The following is a 9,407-nucleotide window of genomic DNA, read 5'->3' on the forward strand; positions in this document are numbered from 1 at the left end:
CCTTTCCTGTGCAGTACTTTGGAATCTCAAACCTCACTCAAGACACTGCATTCAATTATTTCTGCAGGCTCTGGCCAGATGCTGGTGTTAACTGTATCTACTAATACCCCCAGGGCAGTTTGTATCTGTCCTTGTTCCTATCTTTCCAGATCTGTCATTTTACTTACTTATGCTTATAGTCACAGACCAGGAGTTCTTTGAAGGCAGGGATTACTTTGATTTTATGTCCCTACCACCTTTTGTGCAATTAAATTAAATCAAATGCCTTTCCCCTAATTTTTTTTGTCCTGGTGAAAATCTACTGATACTTCAAGTTCCAGTGCAGATTTCACTGAATCCATTAAGTCTTCACTGATTTCCCTCTGTCAAAAATAACATTTCCTTCCACAGAACTCTATTACTTTGTATCTCTTTTATTATGTATCTATTTGTATGTATTTTATTATGTATCTATCAAGTTCTCTCTTATAATTATTGGTGTTCATGCTTATCTCTTCAATTCAATTCATTTTAACAGGCATTTAATAAAAACTTAATATGTGTTAGACACTGTGCTAACCTGTGGATAAACAAAGACAAAAATGAAACAATCCCTGGTTTCTGGCAGCTTATATTCCATTGGATGAATAAAACATTTACAGGGCTAAGGAAAAGTAGAGGGGCTGGGCAGGTGAAGAGCCCTCACAACCAGGAGTGATTGGTAAGCAGATCAGGCACAGGGTAGCCCCAGAGTTGGCCTTTGAAAGGAATCAAACATTGCCAGAGGTGAAGGTGGGAGCAAAAGCATTCCAAGTATGGGGTCAGTTAGTTGTTTCTCTAAGAGCCTAAGAAGATGGACTGTGAGTAGGAATATTCCAGTTTGACTGGAACACCAAGTAAATGAAGGTAAGTAAGGAGTAAGAGAAAAGAAATCTAGAAAGAAAAGCTGCAGTCAAATTATGAAGGGCTTTTAAGGAACAAAGAACAAGCAAATGGAGGAGGTTGTATATTATTCTAGAGGTAACAGGAAGATAATTGATTTAAGCATGGTAGTATGACATGGTCGGATCTTTTCTTATTAATCTTATCAATCTGGCAGCTGTTTGGAGGACAGATTGTAGAAGAAAGAAAATGTAGCCAGGGAAGACCTCTTGGAATAGTTCTGGATAAGGCGACAAGGTGAAGAGATGATGGGTAGTAGGCATGGGAGTAGAGACAGCTACCAGCAGATGGTAGTTGTCTACTTAAGGATAAGGGTGGCATCTTCTAATGTGCTTTTGTCTCCCTCAGAACTGATCACAGTGCTCAGCATATAATAGACACATAATAAATGTTCCCTTAATTGTTGCTAAATTCCTACTGAAACTTCATATCCTGGGGCGGCCAGGTAGCACAGCGAGTAAGAGCACCAGCTCCAGTGTCGGAATGACCTGGGGATAGAATCTGGGCTCCAAAACTTAGCACCTTCCCAGAAACACCTGGCCGTGTAAGCTTGAGCAAGTTACTTAACCCTGATTGCTTAAAAAAAAAAAAAAGAAACTTCATATCCTAGGCCATCATCACACAGTTCACACACTGCAGTATATCTTGGTAGCAACTTTCTTTTAAATTAAAAAAATTTTTAAATTAAAATTATTTTATATTTTTATTTGTTTATTTTTAGTTTTCAACATTCATTTTAACAAGATTTTGAGTTACAAATTTTCTCCCCTTCTTTCCCCTACCCCAACCCTAAAATAGTGAGCCTACTGAATACCCCTTCCCCCAATCTGCTCTCTCTTACATCCTCCCTCATGACCCCTCTAACTTTCTAGTAGGGCAGGATGGATTTCTATACCCCAGGATAGCAACTTTCTATGTAGGAATTCTGCATCTGAGTCTGAAGGTCAGTGAGTAACTCAAGATAGCTTTAATAATGGTGATTACTGAATTAAAACAACACGTTCCAGTTTTTTTCCATTCCCTTATTGGGACTACACTTGTGAAGCAAATGGCATTTTGCATTCTTCAGATTGTTTAATTTGTCACTATTGTGTGATTTTCTAACTCACCAATAATGCTACTACATATTGACTTCTTAATCAGTAGCATCCAACCTCTTTTTTTTTTTTTTAACCACATGAGGCTGCTTTCATGAGGAAGAATCTTATGCAGCAGCTTATATTTACGAACTAATTTAGGACCAAAGTGCTCCAGATTATCGAGGAACTGTCTTTACTGATGGGAACATTGGAACTCAGAGGGATACAGTGAGGAGATCAACATTCCAAATGTCCTGGCCATTGCCTCTCAGAGCCAGGCAGCCAAGTCCAGGTGCCCCTGTTGCTAAGAATGCTGACTCCCTTTCAAAGGTTTCTTCCCTACCTAGCACATTCTTTAAGTTTCATAATGACAGCAATCTGCTGAATGGGAGAAACTCATCTGTACTTGTACTATGGACACGTGTGTGTTTATAAGGATAGAGATCTGTCAGGGAACATTAAGGTATATTCCATTCCAAGAAAACCAGATTTTATGTATAGAAATACACTTTTACAAAAATAATAGAGATGATTATTTGCTTTACAAAGAATTCACAGGCTTAGCCTATGCAGTAAGTTTCCCCTGTATGAGGAATCTTAACATTTTTTGTGTTATGGACTGCCTTGGCAGTCTGGTAATATCTATAGATCTCTTTAAATTTTTTTTTTTTTACAAAATAAAATGTATAGAATTACAAAGGAAAGCAATTATATTGAAATACAGTTATAAAAAGTATTAAAAACAATAGCAACAATAACAAGTTCTTGGGGGACCATAGGTCAAGACCTCCTTTACCTGTTTTTACCTCCAGACACTGTGCTAACCTGTGGATAAACAAAGACAAAAATGAAACAATCCCTATTTTCTGGGAGCTTATATTCCATTGGATGAATAAAACATTTACAGGGCTAAGGAAAAGTAGAGGGGCTGGGCAGGTGAAGAGCCCTCACAACCAGGAGTGATTGGTAAGCAGATCAGGCACAGGGTAGCCCCAGAATTGGCCTTTGAAAGGAGTAAAAGCATTGCCAGAGGTGAAAGTGCATTTATAATAGAATTCAGTCTATAAATATAACGAGGGAGGGCCTCAAGTCTGTTTGCAGAAGATTCTACTCAACGCTCCCTACCTAGACAAGGGTTGGAGTTGGTAAGAGCTTGGAAGAGGAGAGATCCTATGTCTTCTAGCTTCTAGTTTTTAGAGAGAAGATGCATGGTTAAATTTTTTTTTCTTCAGGGAGAGCTCCCTGAAAGAAGAGAAAGACTCTGGGAAGAAGTTAATATATTCAGTTACATCCCTATCCTTGCCTTATCAGACTAGAGACTGAAAAATTTCCTTTTGGCTAAGATCTAGGACTCTCACTCTCTCTCTCTCTCTCTCTCTCTCTCTCTCTCTCTCTCTCTCTCTCATCTGTATCATTTCTTTGATTTCTATTTACTATTGCCTTGGATCAATGATTTTATTTGCTATTCACTATATATGGATTTTATGTAACTGGTATTTAGCTGGAAGAGAGGCAAGCCTTGGACATGTAGCTTGAGACATTCCTTCCCTGTTAAGGGATAGGGATAGTGATCAGGAGATCTAAACCTAGAAATTATTTACTCTCTAGATTTATCTAACAATAAACATCTAACAATATTTAGGGGAATGAATAGACATAGTTCTAGCCTGGCTCTCCCCTCTCTGATAAGAGCAAAACGACCAACCTTCTGGCCCAAGTCACCCATCCCCCTCTTGGCAGGAATCAAAGTCTCCTCTGGAGAAAGGGAGGTGGAGGAAACAAGTCTAGAGACTCCCTCCCCTTTGAGCCACTTCTAGAGAGACCCATGTGGATGCTCACACCTTACACATGGACAACACTCACACACATGATACATACACAAATATGCTGTATACAAGTTTAAAAAGTGCACTTGTGTAACAGGATACAATTGTATTTTTAAGCAGTTATGCTAATTTAATTCAACTTAACATTTTTGTGAGCACCTAGTTAGTGTGAAGATGTGTCTTCTTGGCAGACACGTAGATGAATAACAATAGCTAACACTTATAGAGCACCTACTGTGTGACAGATATTGTGCTGGGCACTTGGCAAATAGTATCTCATTTGATCCTCACAATAACCATGGGAGGAAGGTGTTATTATCTCCTTTTTTACAGATGAGGAAACTGAGGCAGACAGCGGTTAAGTGACTTACCCAGGGGCATATAGCTGAGGCCCCATTTGAACTCCGATCTTCTTAACTCCAGACTCAGTGCTCTATCTACAGAGCCCCCAAAGCTGCCTTTCATAAGACACTATCCCTGCCCTCAGGTGTTCTAACTATAATCTAGTCAGGTAAATAACATCATTGAGAGAACAAGGAAAAACTCATTTTTTTTTGTTTAGACTAATGTAAGACATCACAGGGAAAATGTTACTGATATTTTCTGTTTCAGGGATTCTCCTTAGTTGGTCAACCAGACAGTTCAAACCGTGGACTTGCCTTTGTTGGGATTCCAGGAAAGGGACCATTATTGTCGAATGTTTCTTATCTCAAATGTTTTATGAGCATGAATTTGAATTGCAGCCTCCCTTGTAGAGGTGAGGATGTGTTCTTTCAGCATCTTAGATAGGTTGGGAATCAAAGCCCCATCAGTGAAAGTAGCCCCAAATAAATAGGAGAGTATAGACAGGGTCCTCACTCTGCCCTTTTTCCCTCCCCCACCTCCCTCACCCAAATAAAAAAAAAAAAACCAAAGACGAAGAAACCTGGAAACCACTTCAGGGTAAACAACCTCCTGCTGTGGGAAGGAAGGCTTCTGGTCCATAATTAAGCTAGGATTTTGGTTTGTTTGTTCACTTTGCCACTAGCAACGGCAGGTTTGCTTTATTTGCTTATTTTACATTCCATTCATAATCCAACTGGCACAGCCCCAGCCCGAAGTGCCCATGGTTAGTCCTGTTTCTGTTCTGGGCCTTGGAGCAGCAAAGTTGTGGCTGGTTAATTTTCCAGATTCTTATATTTCCCCCCTTGTCAGACTGAGCCTATGCTAAGGGCCAACATCTGGCCTTGAGAGTGAAACCTGTTAATTGCACTCAATCCAAAGTCTGCTTTAGGTTTTCCATTTTATCATTAAGGTAACACAAACTTACTGGCAATACTTTTCTTTTCCCCTCTATTCAATTCAATCATCAATCAATTCATCCTAGGCCATAATTAATGCTTGCCTTTTACATGACATTTTAATGTGAATAAAGCACCTCACATGCATTAATCTCATTTCATCCTTAACAAAGAAGGCATTGAAAAACATGTCTATGTTTTACAGATGAGAAAAATAGAGGTTAAATGGTTTGACCAAGGTCATATCGAGGCAGATATGGAATTTAAACTCAGGCCTTCTAACTCCAAGTCATTTTAGTGACTTGTCCAGCGTCTCATAACCAGATGAGAAAGCTAAAAACCAGGAAAAAGAAATACTTTGATGAGGCCAGACTAATAAATTATGGTTATACTTATGGGGGAAGAGGGGAAAAGCATTCATATAGGAATTTTTACAGTTGTTTATCTTTCTAAAATTAACTTTTTTCTATGAAAATCCAACTTCTTTCCCTCCAGCTTCCTTCCGCCACTCCACAAACAAACCAAAATCCCTATTATAAACATATGTAGCCAAGTAAAATAACCTCCCCATTGGCCATGTCAAAAAAAATTATACTAATAAATTATGCAAGGTATTTCACAGAAACATAGAATCTCAGAGAGTCATCCTGTCTTCTTCAAGAATGAAGGACAAGGGGTGGCTAGATGGTACAGTGAATAGAGAGCCAGCCCTGGAGTCTGGAGGACCTGAGTTCAAATCTGGCCTCAGACACTGAGACACACAAAACTAGCTGTGTGACCTTGGGCAAATCATTTAACCCCAATTGCCCTACCTTCTCCCCTCCAAAAAGCAAAAAAAAAAAAGAATGAAGGACAATCAACAATCTGTGAGTACTAGTAGCTACTCTATTGGGGACCCAACTGGTCAGTTCCAGTTGGGCAATGCAGTTTCCTTCCTTCCTTCCTCTCTCCTTCCCTCCCTTCTTCCTTTTGTCTCTCCCTTCCTCCTTTCCTCTCTCCCTCCCTCCTTTCCCTCTCTCCACACAGAGAATCATACCCTTACTTGTAGGTGCTTGTAACAGCAAGCACCCTAGCATATCCAGGATGGCTGCTAACACAGGTTCTTTGATCTGCTTTTCTAAAGGAAACAACTCAAAAGGGGTCAACAATCTTACTTTAATAAAGCATACATATCATTTATTTAAAAAGTCAGCAGCCTGAATGTCAGAGAAAATACAAACAAATTACAAGCAGAAATAATAGCACAAAGACCAACAGACAGGGTTTCCAACCCTCTGACCAAATAATACATACATTACAGATCAACAGACCAAGTCAATACATACATAGTTATCTGAGAGAAAAGCACCAACATCCTGGTTTTCAAAGCCAGGGGGCTCCTTAATGGCTACCCAGAGTCTCACCTGACATCACTCAAACACTCTTCCCATGAGTAAGCCCCAAAGCAAAACGCTAACTTCAGAGTATATATAAACTTCTTCAGGATCAGAGGGCATCACAACCCTCATGAATGACCTACTGCCTAATTACAAAGTAACAAAAGGTGTGGGCCTTTCTGAAAAACAAGCTTCCCCTAATCAAGCTTCTATTTTGGGCTCCATGTGAGACCTATTAATGGGCAGGGAAGATCTTCAATTCCCATTAACATTACAGTGCTCTGCTCAAAGGAATATAAACTTTGATTGCTGAAACCTTGCAAGATATCTTGGGATTTATGGACTAAGATTTCATTTTTAAGGAATATACCTTAAACCTGAATCACTCTGGTTCTCATTGATTGGCTAACCATAGGTTCCAACCCCAGCCTCATTTGGTTATTGAGCTCTGATGGTTCAGAGTGAGTGTAAATAGCCAATTGTCTCTGTTTTGGCCAGAAACGCTGAGGGTCTTCCTCTCCAAGACTGATTTTTTTTTAAACTAGGTAAAAGAGGCCTTTCTTTGTCTCATTTCTCACCCAGCCTTAATTATGGAATGGGCATTGCCTCAGTCAAAATCAGACCGGCTAAAGACCTTAGCTTAAAAAGGCCAAGGTCTCCTACTGCATCAGGGGCCATGTACAGTCAGCCTGATCTATATCTTGCCACTATACCCAGATGACTCCAGAGGAGAGGGTGAAGCTGGTAACTTTTCCCAGCCCTGCCTCCTTTAAATCCAATTCATTTGCAAGTCATAACATTACCTTCCTCATGTCATGGTCCTCTTTCAGAGTGAAAGACAAGTAACAACAGTCCCATCCATATCTGAACAGCAATTTCCTCTTCAACACCCCCAATATGGGGTCATTCAGTCCGACTGAAGAGACTCATTGAGGTTGAATCCATTACCTTTTGATAATATTCTACTTTAGGATTACTCTAATTGTTAGGCTGTTCTTAAAGTTGAGTTGAAATCTCTCTATTAGGAAAAAGACCCATATATAAAAAAATATTTTATAGCAGCTCTTTTCATGGAGGAAGAGAAGTGGAAAGTGAGAGGGTATCCATCAGCTGAGGAATGGCTGAACAAGTATGTGAATATGATGGAATTCTAACATATCATAAGAAATATTGAAGGGAATGGTTTCAGAGAAACCTGGGAACTCTTGTAGCATGTACAGAAATACGGAGTGAGGCGAGCAGAACCAAAGCAGTGTATATAATAACAATACTATCAAGACAAACAACTTTGAAAGATTTAGGAACTCTGATCAATACAAGGACTAATTACAATTCTGGAGGTCTCATGATGAAACATGTTAGTCACCACCAGAGAGAGAGCAGATAGACCCAGGACACTCAGATTTAGGTTTTTTTCCTGCCAACTTGGCTAATACAGAGGTTTGCTTTGTGTGACTATAGATAGAAGCTGTTGGTGGGCACAGTGGATAGCGTGCCAGACCCAGAATACAGAAGATATGAGTTCAAATCTGGACTCAGACACTGTGTGAACCTGGGTAAATTATTTAATCTCCATTTGCTTCAGTTTCCTCATCTGTAAAATGAAAATGATAATAGCATCTACCTCCCACGGTTGTTGTAAAGATCAATTGAGTTAATCATTGTAAATCACTTGTAGTGCCTGGCACATAGTAAGCACTATATAAATAATAGCACTACATATTTGAAATGAGTTTTATTTTTTCTTGTTTTCTCATGGTGGAAGGGGAGATGGAAAGGAGAGAATTTGGAGCTACAATAAAAATTAAAAAAAAGAAATCTGCCAATTTTGACACTTTCATTAGTTGTTCCTCAAATAGCCTTCTCTGGCCAAGCAGAACAAGGCTAAGCCCTCCTTCATGAGTATCAAATGCTCAAATCCTCAAATGGATTGGTGAGGGTTGTATGTGAATGTTCTTTTCAATAATGCAAATTGGAACTCATCCTCACAGCCCACCCTGTTCAACTCTTGTCCACATATTCCAATAAACTTGTCACAGGAAGCCCACACAAAATATTAGAGGCCTTCCCTGTAGTCTCTCTCTCTTTCCACATATATTTATTAAACATTTACTATGTGCAGTTTACTGTGTTGGTCTCTGGAGACAGAAAGACAAATATGGAAACAGTCTACCCTCAAAGAGTTTATGTCTTATCAGATCAGGAGAGTCTCCTGGATTTCATGATTTTCTGCTTCACAGTTATCATAGATCTATAAGAATTAATAAATGCATTTTCTAGAAGTACCTAAGTTACTTCCTTAAGAATTTATGGATAAATTCAAATATCATGGAGCACAAATGTCAGGATCACACATGATTTAGCAGTTTCCACATTAAGGCAGTATAGGGCTTGGAAAATGATATTCCAGAAGGTAAAAGAGCTAAGATTATAACCAAGAATAACTCACCTGGAAAACTCCTTTAGAGGAGAAAAATGGATGTTGAATGAGATAGCGAATTTTCAAACATTTCTGATGAAAAGTCCAGAGCTGAATAGAAAATTTAACATTTGAACACAAGATTCAAGAGAAACATAAAAAAGTAAACATGAAAGAGAAATAATGACTCAACGTGAAACTCTTTACATTCCTATTTAGAAAAGATGATATATGGAGCTCTTAAGAACTTTATCATTATTAGGGTAGTTAGAGGGCATGGGTGTAAGTGTTGTTGGGATGTTCTCAAAAGAAATAAAGGGGTGAAAAAGAGGGATATATTGGGAGAAGGGGTAAGGGTAAGGTGGAATGAGGAAACTTATCTAACATAAAAGAGCAAAAGAAAGCTTTTATAGTAGACGAAAAATAGGGATGGTAGGCAATGTTTGAAATTCACTCTCATTGGAATTGGTTCAAGGAGGGAAGAATATATAAACACACACACACAC

The 9,407-nt window shown here is 39.0% G+C and overlaps 1 long non-coding RNA gene across 1 annotated transcript in view; it reads left to right on the top strand.

The window, feature by feature from the left end:
* The first annotated feature begins 766 nt into the window (after positions 1-766).
* The window catches only part of LOC138174087 (uncharacterized), a 103,906-nt gene continuing 95,265 nt past the window's right edge, over positions 767-9,407 (top strand). Inside the window, exon 1 of the long non-coding RNA XR_011171614.1 lies at positions 767-885. This is a non-coding gene — a long non-coding RNA (uncharacterized lncRNA). The remainder of the gene's footprint in view (positions 886-9,407) is intronic.

Source organism: Petaurus breviceps, unplaced genomic scaffold (genome assembly GCF_028583685.1).
Source record: "Petaurus breviceps papuanus isolate PSGF00001 unplaced genomic scaffold, PetGlider_PUasm1.0 131, whole genome shotgun sequence".
NCBI lineage: Eukaryota > Metazoa > Chordata > Mammalia > Diprotodontia > Petauridae > Petaurus > Petaurus breviceps.